Source organism: Myotis nattereri, assembly GCF_964212035.1.
Source record: "Myotis nattereri genome assembly, chromosome: 1".
Lineage (NCBI taxonomy): Eukaryota > Metazoa > Chordata > Mammalia > Chiroptera > Vespertilionidae > Myotis > Myotis nattereri.
In genome coordinates, this window is record NC_138075.1 from 18,596,398 (window position 1) to 18,612,410 (window position 16,013).

Genomic DNA, 16,013 nt, shown 5'->3' on the forward strand with positions numbered 1-16,013 from the left:
TATTGGTTGCAGGGGAAGGAGCTGGGAGAGCAAATTGGGAATTGCAGTCTGAACCCCAATCTTTTATGTTTGCTTTGGAACCCACCCTCCTCACCCACCCAGCCCATATTCATCTCTCCACCCCTGTATATTTTCTGGAAACAACTGTAGCCTCTTACCTTCTTGCTAGGACCATTCTTCCACAAGCTCATATTAACCTTATAATTAGGCTCTCCTACTTTTTATTTGCTGCTGCTGATGTGCTTTATGTCAGTATTTTATACTTTCTTACATCAGCTAGATTCGTCTAGGTTCCGTTGATCCAAACACACTTTGAAATTCTTTCATAGAAATTCTACCCACTGATGGAAACCCACTTGAAACTATCTGTACTTTACTGTGACCAGCTCATTTTACTTAATCATTGTTCCCTAGTAGCTGAATTAGAGCTTACATTTCTCCTTGCAAAAATCATAAGGTCCTAGAGACAAGTAGTATGTTGTCTATTTTCCTTAGATTAATTAGTGTTTAATACAGTTTTATAGTTAAACTAATAATAAATATATTGCTGGCTGAAAAATGAGTAAGCAGATGAACTCCTACAACTCTGATGTCATTCACTTTTATAAAAGTTTACACATATGTAGATATTCTTCTACAAACTTTATTACTGAGTATTTTCATTAACATACTTCTATATACCCATCTTGTGATCTCTTAGGGAAAAGTTGAAGTAGAAGTTAGTTTAATAAAGTAAGTGAAGAATAGCAAAGAAAGATTAATAATATTCTCTTACTTCAGTTCATCCATTATTGTTGATAACTGAAAAGCATAGTTTAGGCTTTAATTAATAATCATGTATTCATTGTAGCCTCTATTAATGAGTCTTCCAAAATCCCACTAAAATATCTATCATGCAGCTTACCAATGCCAAAAATAGCAGTAATGCTAAGAACCAAGAATAATGTGTAACCTAATGCCAAAACCTAGAATTGAACCTCATAAACAAGGCAGGAAAACTGAATTGAGGAAAATTGAATCAGGCAGAGGCAGGAAGACATTTTTGCTTTTTCCCTGTGTTTCCTTGACTCAGAGACCCAGATTCTATAGCAACCATTAAACCAGCCAACTCTCTCTAAAATGGTGCTGCTGATTTTTGAGGTAGACATATTTCTCTAAATATTTAGAAGCAAAACTTCCAGAAAAAATTTCAACAAGACAGAAGGGCTGGACTGGTTGAGACAACAGGCATATTTTTATTTATATTCTCTACTAGAGGCCCGGTGCATGGGATTTGTGCACTGGTGGGGGGTGCGGCCTGCACTGATCAGCCGGCTGTGGGAGCACCTCTCATCACGGTCAGTCGAGCGGCGTTCCCACTGTGGGAACACACTGAGCACCAGGGGTCAGCTCCAGCATTGAGCGTCTGTCCCCTGGTGGTCAGTGCGCATCATAGCGACTGGTCAAGCTGTTGTTCTGGTTGTTCCGCCATTCGATTGCTGGGCTTTTATTATATAGGACTAGAGGCCCAGTGCATGAAATTCGGGTAGGTTCCCTAGCGGCTGCCAGCTGCTGGCTGGGGCCTCCCTTCCCCAGCTACTGGCTGCCAGCTGGGGCCTTCCTTCATTCAGCACCGCCCCCTGGTGGTCAGCACACATCATAGTAGTGACCAATTGAACTCCAGGTCTCCCAGTCAAAAGAGGGAACACTTTGCATATTAGCCTTTTATATATATACTAGGGGCCCGGTGCACGAAATTCGTGCACTGGGTGTGTGTGTGTGTGGGGGGGGAGTGTCCCTCAGCCCAGCCTGCCCCCCTCACATACTGGGAGCCCTCAGGCGTTGACCCGCATCACCCTCCAATCGCAGGATTGGCCCCTTGCCCAGGCCTGACGCCTCTGACAGAGGCGTAGACCCCCATGACCCTCCGATTGCCTGATCGGCCCCTTGCCCAGGCCTGATGCCTCCACCAGAGGTGTCAGGCTTGGACAGGGGACCCCCATCTCCCCCGGATCACTGGCTCTGGCCCCTGCCCAGGCCTGAGGCCTCTGGCCCAGGAATCATGCCTGGGCAGGGGACCCCCATCTCCCTCTGATCGCTTGCTCCACCCCCCGCCCAAGCCTGATGCCTCTGACCCAGGCTTCAGGCCTGGGCAAGGGGACCATCATATCCCCCCAATCCCCGGCTCCGCCCCCCACCCAGGCCTGATGCCTCGGCCAGAGGAGTTGACCCTCATCACCCTCTGATCACCAATCACCGGATCGGCCCCTTGACCAGGCCTGAGGCCTCCGGCAGAGGTGTCAGGCCTGGGCAGGGGACCCCCAGTTCCCCGCGGTTGCAGGCTCCGCCCCTGCTCAGGCCTAACGCCTCTGGCCTAGGCATCCGGCCCGGGCAGCAGGGACCTGCAGTGGCAGCGGGGGGCGCCGCGATCGTGGGCTTCACTTTAGGCCCAGGCAAGGGACCCCTAGCTCCTGGGACTGTCAGCTTTGACCGTGCCCAGCTCCCATCGCTGGCTCCACCCCTACTTTCTGCTATCACTGGGCAGGGCGGAAAAGGCGCCTGATTCTTCGATCATGGCTGGGGGGCAGGGCAAAGGCGGCCCCAGGGCCGCCTTTGCCCTGCCCCCCATCTCTTAACTCCCCCCTGGGTTTCTGATCACTGTCAGTGGCAGGGGGCTTCTTCCTGCTTTCCCTTTCGCCTCCCTGCATTGTGCCTACATATGCAAATTAGCCGCCATCTTGTTGGCAGTTAACTGCCAATCTTAGTTGGCAGTTAATTTGCATATAGCCCTGATTAGCCAATGAAAAGGGTATCACCATACGCCAATTACCATTTTTCTCTTTTATTAGTGTAGAAGAGATAGTATAGCCTGGAATAATAGTGGTGCTAAAGTAAGGAAATAGGGAAATATAATTTATCATATGCTGTGCTAGTTTAGAGAGTCTGATAACCAAACAATAGGATTAGGAGCAATAGGCACCTTAGCACAACTACATTATGTTAATGAATGGCTGTAACATACTGTGAATTAGACATGAGGAAGTAGCTATCAGCTGGGCTTTTAACGCAAGATTTCTCAATCTCGACACCATTATGCTTTGGACTGTGTAAACATTCTTTGTTTGGGGCTGTGCTGTGCATTTTTGGCTGTGCATTTAGCCATAGAAGCCAGTAGTGCAGCTCCTCTCCCCATTGCAGCAATCAAAAATGTCTTCAGACATTTCAAGTGTCCCCTGTGGGCAAAATTGCAATAGTAGATCTAAGAAGGGGAATGGATGATTGAATCCTGATAGCTACTGCCTCATTTAAGGATCAGTAAAGGAGAAGAAATCAATATAGAATCTATTTTAAAAATACTATAGTTCAAGGGAAAGAAAATATTACCTAAAGGCTCAGAGGAAAAGCACAGCTTCGAAAGGGATGTACTTCAAGTTCAGGAAAAAAAAAAAAGAAGTCTTAGACTATTCAAGGCTCTCAAATGAAGGGGGTTGGAAAGTGGGAAAAGTAAGACATTCTCAGAGAAAAAAACAGCAAAATGGAGTGAAATGATATCAGAAGGAGATAAGCAAATTGCACGGAAAGATTTGGAAGATTTTTTTAAAAGCTAACCGTACATAGTGTTGGTAAGAGATAGTGATATAACATCTTTAAACTTTTTATACAGTCTTTCCAGAATGCTGTGTATGTGTTGTGTATATACACATACATACCTACACGGTAGGGCAAAAGTAGGTTTATAGTTGAGAGTACATGAAACAGAGTTTATTCTTATATTATTTATTAATTATTGTATTATTTTCCATATGAATAACTGTAAACCCACTTTTTCCCCACCATGTATATATGTGTACTAATAAAGTACTTTTTGATCCAGCATTGCTCTTAGAAAAATAAAATACACACACACACACACACACACACACACACACAAGAAAGCCCATTGCATGGGAGAATATATTTACCAACGTTATCACCAATAAGTGTTTAATCTCCAACATTTATAGGGAACCCATACAACTAAATAAAAGGAAGATAAACAATCCAATCAATAAATGGGCAAAGGACCTAAATAGACACCTTTCAAAAGAGGACATTCAGAAAGCCAAGAGACATATGAAAACATGCTCAAAGTCACTAATCATCCGAGAAATGCAAATCAAAACAACAATGAGGTACCATCACACACCTGTCAGAATGGCTATCATCAACAAATCAACAAACAACAAGTGCTGGAGAGGATGCGGAGAAAAGGGAACACTCGTGCACTGCTGGTGGGAATGCAGACTGGTGCAGCCACTATGGAAGACAGTATGGAGTTTCCTCAAAAAACTAAAAATGGAACTTCCATTTGACCCAGTGATCCCACTTCTAGGAATATATTCCAAGAAACCAGAAACACCAGTCAGAAAGGATATATGCATCCCTATGTTCATAGCAGCACAATTTACCATAGCTAAGATTTGGTAAAATCCTAAGTGCCCATCAGTAGATGAGTGGATTAGAAAACTGTGGTACATCTACACAATGGAATACTACGCTGCTGTAAAAAAGAAGGAATTCTTACCATTTGCAACAGCATGGATGGAACTGGAGAGCATTATGCTAAGTGAAATAAACCAGTCAATGAAAGAGTGGCAGGCGGCATTGGATTGCTGGTTTCAGCTCAATCCCTGCAGGCCACTCCAAAGGACCCCACCTGTGCACAAATTCGTGTACTGGGCCTCTAGTGTGTGTGTGTGTGTGTGTGTGTGTATATATATATATATATATATATATATATATATATATATATATATAGAAAAGCTTAAGCGACCAAACGAATGAACGACTGAACGACGGGTCGACTTGTTGCTATGATGTATACTGACCACCAGGGGGCAGATACTCAATGCAGAAGCTGCCCCCTGGTGGTCAGTGTGCTCCCACAGTGAGAGTGCAGCTCAGCTGACCGATGAGCGCCAGACGCTTGCCTCATGGCTGGCAAGTACAGTTGCAGCGGCATGAGCCTCTCTTGCCTCCGTAGTAGCGCTACTGAGTGACAGCAGTGCAAGTGCAGCAGGGCCGGGATGAGTGGGATCAGCGCGGCGCCCAGCCCAGGATCGGGCTCTTCCTCGGCTGCCTGCCACTTTGCGCACTACTACATCTCTCAGGGAATGTTGGACTGCCAGTTTCAGCCCGATTCCCACAGGCCAGGCCCGCGAGGGGTCCCGGATTGTGAGAGGGCACAGGCCAGGCTGAGGGACCCCACTGGTGCATGAATCCGTGCACCGGGCCTCTAATCTCTTATAGTTCTGGAGGCTAGAAAAGAAATCAAGGTGTTTCGCTGTTCCCTCTGAAGGCTCCAGGGCAGAATCATTCCTTGCCTCTTGCAGCTTTGGGTGGTGACTGGCAGTCTCTGACATGTCTTGGCTTACAGCTCCATCACTCCCATTTCTTCCTCTATCATCTCTTGACTTTCTTCCCTATCTGTCTGTGTTTTTGTGTCCAAACCTCCTTTTCGTTGTTTTTATAAAAAACTAGAGGCCCGGTGCACAAAATTCGTGCAGGGGGCGGCGGGGGGGGAAGTCCCCTCAGTCCAGCTTGCACCCTCTCCAATCCAGAACCCCTTGGGAGACATCCCTCTCACAATCCTGGACTGCTGGCTCCTAATCACTCACCTGCCTGCCTGCCTGGTCTCCCCTAACTGCCCCCCATCCCGCTGGCCTGATCGCCTCTCACTGCCTCTATGTGCCGTCTTGATCATCCCTAACTGCCCCCGCCCCTGCCAGCCTGATTGCCCCTAACTGCCCTGACCCCCCTGCTGGCCAGGTTTCCCCCAATTGTCTCCTCCCTGCTGGCCTGGTCGCTCCTAACTGCCCCTCCCCCCCCCAGCCAGCCTGGTAACCCCTCACTACCCCCCCCTGCCAGCCTAATTGGCCCCAACTGCTCCCCCTGCTGTCCTAGTCGCCCCAACTGCCCCCCCCCCCCGCCAGCCTGTTTGCCCCTCACAGCACCCCCACTGGCCTGGTCACCCCACACAGCTTACTGTTCAGTCATTTGGTCGTCCCTCACTAACCCCCATGCTGGCCTGGTTACCCCATGCAGCCTGCTGTTCAGTCGTTTGTTTGTCCCTCACTAACCCCACTGCCAGCCTGGTCATAGGCAGCCATCTTGTGAGTGTGTGAGGGTTAATTTGCATATTATGTCTTTATTATATTGGATGCTAGTCATTGGATTTAGGACCCACTCTAAATCCAGGCTAATTTTTCCCTGAGATTCTTAATTAACCTTATTTTGAAATAAGATCACATTCTGGAGTTCTAGGTGGACATGAAATTTTTTGGGGGGAGGGCATCACTATTTAAGCCTCCATACTTGATGTGAGCCAAGCTTCCTTCCTGACCCTTTTCTAGGAGTATGTTTATTGCTGCCACATGCTCTGCTCCAACCAGATTTTGCTGACTCTATTCGATACCATTGGTCCTTTGACTGCATACTGCTGTATATTTCGTATACTGCTATCATTAAGTCTCATGGCCTAAGCTGCAGTGTGCACCGATTTGGTGAAGTCTCCCTGCTAATTGCTCCGTTGCCTGCCAGCCTCCATTACTGATGGGCATGACCTCTCTCTCCCACTGGGACCTGTACTCCCCCACAGCATACCACTGATTCACGGGAAACTGGTGGAACCCAGCAGCATTATTTTGAATTTATACAGTGAAAGTAGGTTCATAAAGCAATAACCCCTAGTTACACACCCCATGTTGTATAAGAATTAACTTGTTTTCATTAGTGCTATAACTTTATTACAGGACAAACTTGACCCCTCTTTTTTTAGGTTGGGTCTTTCCAGGAGACTCTTGTTTTTTCAAGCGAACTGTTTCCTGGAAGGTCCCTTCTACCTGCTGTTCAAATATCTCTGGGTTGTTATGAATACCAGTAGTTTGCAGTTAGAGTTCAAAGTAGGGATAGCTACCTATTTCTCTGTATTTCCCCTATCCCATACTTGTAGAACTAAATTGAATTGAATTATATTGCTAAGTTGTTTTGACATGGCTATTTTCATTATTTACAGTAGAGCTTTTTTTTTTTTTTATTGTTGAGTAGAGAGAGAGAAAATATATCTACACTAATAAAAGACAAACATGCACATTGAGCATACCTTCACTACGCCTTAAGCCACGCCAACCAGCCAATCAGAGTGACTATATGCAAATTAACCCAACCAAGATGGCGGCCGGCAGCCACGGAGCTGGAGCAAGCAGGAGGCTTGGTTGCCCCAATGATGGAGGAAGCCAAGCTCCACTCAAAGCAACAAAGTTTCAATTATAGAAGGTAAATAAACCCCAGATACCTGCTTTCAGTCGGTTGTGGCCACGGAGCTGGAGTGAGCAAGAGGCTTGGGTTTCCCCTGGCGGTGGAGAAAGCCAAGCTTCCCTCCCACCCGCCCTGGCTGGCTCTGAGCTCCTCTCAAGGCTACAAAGTTTCAACTATAGGAGGTAAATAAATCCCAGAATAAAAAAAAATGGAGAGGCTGGGAGCTTCCGTCGTCGGGGGGCTTGGCCAGCCTGAAAACGGCCCTCAGCCCCTCACCCAGACTGTCCAGGCACCCCAGTGGGGATCCCCCAACCCTAAAGGGGTGTGGCCAGCCTGAAAATAGCCATCAGCCCTCACCCAGGCTGGCCAAACCTCCATGGGGTGAGGGTCCCCACTGGGGGTGGGGGGGCTTGAACAGCCTGCAAACAGCCATCAGCCCCTCACCTAGGCTGGTCAGGCACCCCAGTGGGGACCCCCAGCCTGAAAACAGCCATCAGCCCCTCACCAGGCTGGCCAGAAACACCAGTGGGGACCCCCACCCTGAAGTGGGTGTGACCAGCCTGCAAACACCCATTAGCCCCTCACCCAGGCTGGCCAGGCACCCCAGCAGGACCCTCACCCTGATCCGGGACACCCTTCAGGGAAAACCAGCCGGCCCCCACCCATGCACCAGGCCTCTATCCTATATAATAAAAGGGTAATATGCAAACTGACCCTAACAGCAGAAGAACTGGGAATGACTGGTCACTATGACACACACTGATCACCAGGGGGAAGATGCTCAATGTAGGAACTGCCCCCTGATGGTCAGTGCGCTCCCACAGAGGGAGCTCTGCTCAGCCACAAGCGAGGCTATGGCTGCCAGCACAGCGGTGGTGGCGGGAGCCTCTCCCGCCTCCTCAGCAGCACTAAGGATGTCTGACTGCAACTTAGGTCTGCTCCCTGCTGGTAAGTGGACATCCCCCGAGGGCTGCCAGGCTGCCAGAGGGATGTCTGACAGCCAGCTTGGGCCCAATCCCCCAGGGAGTGGGCCTAAGCCAGCAGGTGGACATCCTTCGAGGGGTCCCAGACTGCAAGAGGGCATAGTTCGGTCTGAGGGACTCCCCCCCGCCCCCCCTCGAGTGCACAAATTTTTGTGCACTGGGCCTTTAATATATATATATATATATATATATATATATATATATATATATATATATATAAATTTACCTTTTAACAATCATTCACATTAGACCACCCAGAAAGCACTCTCCAACTTGGGAGTTGTTTCCACATGGGCAGTTGTGAAAGCCATGTTTATATTTGTTATCATCTAGAACAGGGGTGGGCAAACTTTTTGACTTGAGGGCCACAATGGGTTCTTAAACTAGACCGGAGGGCCGGAACAAAAGCATGGATGGAGTGTTTGTGTGAACTAATATAAATTCAAAGTAAACATCATTACATAAAAGGGTACGGTCTCTTTTTTTTTAGTTTTATTCATTTCAAACGGGCCGGATCCGGCCCGCGGGCCGTAGTTTGCCCACGGCTGATCTAGAAGCCCAGTGTAGAGTGAGAAAAGAAGAAAGCTTTGGATGGAACCCTGGAGAGTATCAACATTTGACAGGACGGTAAAAGTAGCAGAACCAGGGAAGCATACAGAGAAGTGAAGATTCAGAGAAAGAAAAGAGAGAATATTGGGGGAAGGGGGACTTAGAAAAAACAATAAGGAAATTATTCATAGTATCCAGTGCAACAGATTGGTCAAGATAGTTAAGTCATTTAACATGTCCACTGAACTCAACATTGGGCAGAGAATTGGTAGTGGTTTTAAGAAGGGTTGAAAGCCCTATAATAGTAGCTTGAGGTGATGAAATAGTAAAAATAATACGAATACCTGTTCTCCATATGTGAATATAGTGGTCTTCACTAATTACTAATAGGTCATGAAATTCTATTTTTACCAATAATATGGTGGAATAAAACAAAGTATCTTCCATCTCTGGTTTGATCCCTCCTGTCACTGATGACATACTTTATAATCTAGAACAGAAAGATGAGGTGCCTCCTATACACCTGAATTATATACTTGGACTTATTTGAACTGTGATCTAGCTAGTTGAACTGGCTAACCACTGAGAGATCTATCACATTTGAAATAAAAATCTGTTACTGTAAATACCCTTCCAAAGTAAAATAAGAAAGATGTTTCTATATTCCAAAGGACAATAGTTAGAAACAATGCTTTGCTATTGAGGTTACTATAAATTTCAGTAAGCGAGTGCTTTAATTGGTCTCTGTCCATGGAAAGTGACTTTCTAGAAGAAAGAATTTCATTATGTGTTATTTCCTTTTGTAGTCGGATAGACTGAGTTAAATTTTGTTGTTGTTTGGTTCTGACAGCATGTGATAATTACTGTCAGCTTCTTACCCGTTTTAGTCCGAGGGCACAACCCTCCTTCAAAACAGACTGTGGCTCCATATAACATTACAGTTCTACTCAAAGGGGTGGGACATTTGCATTATCACCTCAAAGTCTCTTCTTTTATCCCACAAGATAAAGACTAATTACTATTGAAAAATAGTAATCCTATGTAATAAAGAGGTAATATGCAAATTAACCCTCATGCCCTTACAATATGGCTGCCTACAACCAGGCCGGCAGGGGGGTTAGTGAGGGACAAACAAACAACTGAACAGCAGGCTACCTGAGGTGACCAGGCTGGCAGGGGGGGACAATTGGGGGTGACCAGGTCAGCAAAGGGGGGCAGTTGGGGGCAACCAGGCTGGCAGGGGAGGCAGTAAGGGGCAATCAGGCTGGCACGCAGAGGCTGTGAGGGGCGATCAGGCCAGCAGGGGGGCAGTTAGGGGCAACCAGGCAGGCTGGCAGGTGAGTGAGTAGGAGCCAGCAGTCCAGGATTGTGAGAGGGATGTCTGACTGCCGGTTTAAACTGACAGTGGGACATCCCCTAAGGGGTCCTGGATTGGAGAGGGTGCAGGCAGGGCTGAGGGGACCCTTCCCCCCCCCCCATGCACGAATTTCATGCACCGGGCCTATAGTCTAAGATATATAGACTAAGAATATTATTTCTAGTAATGTGTTAATTTTTGACAAATTGTATTAGAATCAAAAGATTTGGGTGGTCCTCAGATTTTCATTATAAGGGATCTAACATATCAACAATAAACATATTTAAGAAGGGCATAGAACGCTTTATTGTATTTGTTATAATGAAAACAATGAGTCTATTTCAGGCACACATTGCTGGAGAGAATTCCAGTTCTCTTAAACTTGTGTTTTGCTCTTCCTCTCATTTTTCATTTGAATTTTATGTAAATACCCTTCTTGTCTCAGTGAAACATATTGGTGTTTTTTGCTTCAGCAATTCTCTTTTGGTAACATATCGCATATGTTTGTTAGCTTTTTCATAAAATTGTTTTGTCTGAACTCAGCTTCTGAACCATATCTTGTATGTATTTTCTAGAATGAAGATTGTTTAAATTATTTTTATATAGTTTTAGGGCTCCACAAACTACACTCATCTCAGATGGTGCACTTAATAAGTGTATGTGTTCTGATTGCTCAACCGACCAGCCATTCTCCCTTGTCTTCCCACTCCTCGGGCTTCCCTATTCCCTGATACAACAATATTAAAACTAGGCCAATTAATAACCCTACAATGGCCTAAAAGTGTTCAAGTGAAAGCAAGAGTCACACATCTCTAACTTTATATCAAAAGCTAGAAGTGATTTAAGTTTAGTGAGGAAGGCATGTTGAAAGCCAAATGAGGGGGGAAACTAGGCCTCTTGCACTAGTGAGCTAAGTTGTGAATGCAAAAGAAAAGTTCTTGAAGGAAATTAAAAGTGCTACTCCAGTAAACACATGAATAATAAAAAAGAAAAACAGCCTTATGACTGATATAGAGAAAATTTTAATGGTCTGGATAGAAGATCAATCTAACCACCACATTCCTTTATATTAGTGATTTTCCATGGTGTGCCATAAGAATTTTTAAAACATGTAGTACCTGACTATTTAGTCAGGAACACTGACCTCTTTTCCCTCAGATTGTCATATAAAAAAAAAAATGACAACAGCCAACACAATAGCCATCAGGTGTGAATGCCCCATCTTGAACCATAAGTACATAGGTCATATAGTAGAGTTGGTCACGTCATATTGGTCATGTCACATAATAAGGTTGTGTCTGATTAATTCTTGGCACCAGAAATCCTTATATATAAGTATTGGCAATTGATTTATTTTAAAAAGTCACTTTGGAGCAAAAAGGATAGGTAATTACTAATATTATTATTGTTTTGTAAGTCAACCAAAATGATACCTAATTTTTTTTTGTCAGATTGGCAAAAATATAACATATTTTTGGGTGTGCACAGAATTTTAGTAATTAGTTTATGTGTGCCATGAGATGAATAATGTTAAAAATCGTTGCTTTAAGCCAAAGCCTTATCCAGAGCAAGGCCCTAACTATCTTCAGTTCTGTGAAGGCTGAGAGGGGGCGGAAGTTGCAGAGGAAATGTTTGAAGCAAAGATTGGTTCATGAAGCCTGAAGATGGAATTGAATTGCTGCAATCTCAGTGTAAAACTTTAATGAAGAGTTGCTTGTTGTGGATGAGCAAGGAAAGTGGTTTCTTGAGATGGAATCTATTTCTGGTGAAGATGCTATGAAGATTGTTGAAATGACAAGGGATTAAAATATCACAAATATAGTTCATAAAACAGAGCAGGGGTTGAGAAGACTGACTTCAATTTTAAAAGATGTTCTGCTATAGGAAAAATGCGATCAAACATCATCAGATGCTATGGAGAAATCAATTATGAAAGGAAGAGTCAGTTAATATAGCAAACTTCATTGTTGTCTTATTTGAAGACTGTCCAAAACTGAACCCATAAAAATCTCTTGAGGTATACCTATATGTCTCATCTCCCTCTGCCTTTCTTTCTTTTAAATATATTTTATTGATTTTTTACAGAGAAGAAGAGAGAGGGATAGAGAGTTAGAAACATCAATCAGCTGCCTCCTGCACACCCCCCAGTAGGGATGTGCCCGCAACCAAGGTACATGCCCTTGACCGGAATCAAACCTGGGACCCTTTAGTCCGCAGGCCAACGCTCTATCCACTGAGCCAAACTGGTTCGGCTGCCTTTCTTTTTATAAAGACACTATGATGACATTTAGGGCTCACCTGGATAATCCAGGATAACTTCCTCATCTCAAAATTCTTAACCTTTATCATATCTGTAGAAATGTTACCATATAAGATAATATTCACAGGTTCCAGAAATCAGATTTTGATATCTTTTTTTTGGGGGGGGGGGCACCATTCACCCCACTATAGAGAAGATAAGCATATTAAACAACATAGAGACCGATTTGATAAAAATATGAAAGTTCCTATCAGGAATATTTTATTTTTTGTTTAGCAAATATTTATTGATTGTTTTCATGCATTTAGAAAATCTTACTGAATTTCTGAATTGGACACTGTGTAGCACACAAAGGTAGACACAAAGGCAAACACAAGCCTTGACTTCATAGAATTTATACATGAGGTGAAAGTGAGGATAAAGTACAGACAAAAAAGCAAAGAGCTTGTAATATGATTGGAGATTGTAGAATCATGTATACCTTGTCCAAGTCCCTAACCTCCATGAGATTACTGTGATTTAAGAGTGAAGGACCTGAAGCCCATAGGGGTTAACTAAATTGTCTGCAGCCATTTAGTGGCATAAAGGGGCATCTCAGTGTGCTTCACTAATGTACATCTCTGTAACTGACCTTGATCCATGAACTGTTACAGGACATGTGCACTTGTAAATCGAGAATCATGTGTGTGGTAGATGAGGAGACTGTCTAAGATTGGTGTACAAGATGTGTTGAGGAGAGAAACACTGGGCCAAGTAGTCCACTAGAGGGCACAGTCCAGGGTTTGGTGGGAATATAAATGCCTGGCTATATTCATTCAACAAATATTTATTTGGCATATTCTCTGCCAGGCTCTGGGTTGGGAACTCGTGATGGAATGATGAACAGAAAGGAGAAGCTGTCTTTAGCTGCATGGAATACCATCTATTTAGGGGCATGGTATTATTAATCCAAAGATACACAAATAGGTATAGCTAATACTCTCAGGCTTGTGGTGGCAGAAAGCATGGCACGTCTAAGAAAGGAGAGGGGGTAGAAGAGTAGTGTTAGGTGAGGTATTAGTTTGCTCTTGATGCTATCCCAAATTAGCATAAACGTGGTTGCTTAAACAGCACTAATGCATTTCTGTAAATATCAATACTATAGGCCAAAAGTTCAAAGTGGACTAAAATCAAGAATGTTGGCATTGCTTCCTTGTTTTCTGGTGGCTCTAGGGGAGGATGTGTTTGCTTTTTTCTGTTTCTGGTTGCTTCCCACATTCCTCAGTTCCTGGCCACAAGAGAGTTGTGTCTTCCTCACATCACGTCACAGTGACAACCTGGTTTCCATCCTCACATCTCCTCCTCTCACTTTTCTGCTTCCCTCTTCTATTTTAAGGACTTTTCTGATTATAATGGGTCCATATGGGTAATCTAGGATAATCTCCTTATTTTAAGGTCAGCTGATTGACAACCTTAATTCCATCTGTAACCTTAATTCCCCCTTGTCATATGATATAACATAACATTCTCATAGGTTCCTCAGATTAGGATGTGGGCATCCTCAGAGAGCTACCTGCTCTGCCTAGCACAGGTAGGATAGACCATGTTAAGTGTTTTAGTTTTATTATAACAGCACTGATATTCTATTGCTGGGTTTTAATAATGCTGGAGCTATATGGTGAGATTTGTGTTTTGAAAGGATAATTCTGTCTAAATTTGGAGAAGAGCTTGGGACAAAAATGGAAGTAGAGAGGCCACTTAAGAGGCTATTCCAGTCCCAACGAAAATATAATATTAGCTTGGAGTGGTGGTAATGGAAATGGTGAGATACAGCTGGAATTGAGAGAGAGTTTAAATCAGAGGCACCTTATGATAGATTAGAGATAAGGGGTGCGTGTTTGGCAAGCAGAACCAAAAATACTGTGTGTTGGGCTGTTCACTGGCAGAGGAAACACTAGAAGAAGAACAGATTTGGGGGAAAGAATAACATGTGTTTCTGTAATGCCTGGAGGCAACAATAGTAGAAGGGAAAAAAAGCTTGTAAATAAGAGTCATTTTGGAGTAAGAATTGGCACAGGTTGACAACTGCATCTGAGAAATAGGAGGGAAGGACTGTATCTTTATGCTTTAAAACATAACCTGGAGAACCCTGTTCCTGGAGAGCCATGATGTTGGGGGGCAAGGGTGGAACGGGTGTTAAGCTGGGAGGTAGCATTCATAATTATTTGAGTATTAGTAAGTCAGTAATCTTCTAATGTTCCATACACTCATCTCGAAAGCAGTCACTGACTACCACACATGCACACAGCCCCCTTCTGTGGGTGTAACATGATAAAGGTGGAAGACATAGTCACAGCCATAGAATATTTCAGGAAATAAGAGGAAAGTAGCCATAAGTAGCAGGAACATGAAGGTGCATTTTTATTTATTCTGGAGATCCTAGAATTAAGTTCTTTTGCTAACTGATAAGAGAAAAGTAGCCATAAGTAGCAGGAACATGAAGGTGCATTTTTATTTATTCTGGAGATCCTAGAATTAAGTTCTTTTGCTAACTGATAAATCTGCATTACATAAAACTGCCTGACATATAACAAGAACTCAATAAATGGGTAAGTTGATTAATTTATTGAAAATACTAGTATCAGGCATTATTATTGTATAGCATTGTATTATCTGAATACAATGATAAGACACTGGTCTTGCTTCCAACTCAGGGACTAACAGTTAAAAATATATGTATAATAACAGTCATGTTTGGATGTTGTGGGTGATAGTGGAAGGGGCCTAAATTTTCTTTTCCTGTTAGAGTTGAAATCTGGTAGGGGGGAGGTGAGTGGGAAGAGGGGATGCACAAAGATTTGATGATGTCAAATCTTCCTGTAATGCACTAGCCCAGCGATTCTCAACCTGTCGGTCATGACCCCTTTGGGGGTCAAATGACCTTTTTACAGGGGTCGCCTAAGACCATCGGAAAACCCATATATAATTACATACTGTTTTTGTGATTAATCACTATGCTTTAATTATGTTCAATTTGTAACAATGAAAATACATCCTGCATATCAGATATTTACATTATGATTCATAACAGTAGCAAAATTATGGTTATAAAGTAGCAACAAAAATAATTTTATGGTTGGGGGTCACCACAACATGAGGAACTGTATTAAAGGGTTGCGGCATTAGGAAGGTTGAGAACCACTGTACTAGGCATTGGATTCCACATATCATATCTATTCTAGATCCAAATCAAGGGGAAATTCAATTAGTACGTGTAACATCTACAATAGAGTATGGGCTCCAAGGAGAACATTGTAATGAGTTTTCACTGATAGACTGAGTGATCAGAGTTATATAAAGTAAGGCCAGGAACATTCCTTTCTCCTTTCCTTCTTTTCTTTCTTTTCTTTTCTTTCCTTCTTTTCTTTTCTTTTCTTTTCTTTTCTTTCTTTCTTTCTTTCTTTCTTTCTTTCTTTCTTTCTTTCTTTCTTCCTCTTTTAAATTTATCCTTATTTTTGAAAGTATTACAGATCTCTTCCTTTTTTTCCCATTGACCCCTTCCACCCCCCCCCCCCCCCCCAGGTCCTCACTATTGTCTGTGTCCATGGGC

The 16,013-nt window shown here is 43.7% G+C and overlaps 1 protein-coding gene across 1 annotated transcript in view; it reads left to right on the top strand.

Annotated features, from left to right (window-relative positions):
- CEP128 (centrosomal protein 128) overlaps positions 1–16,013 on the top strand; it is a 348,318-nt gene that overhangs the window by 228,704 nt on the left and 103,601 nt on the right. The gene's annotated exons all lie outside the window — the stretch shown is intronic.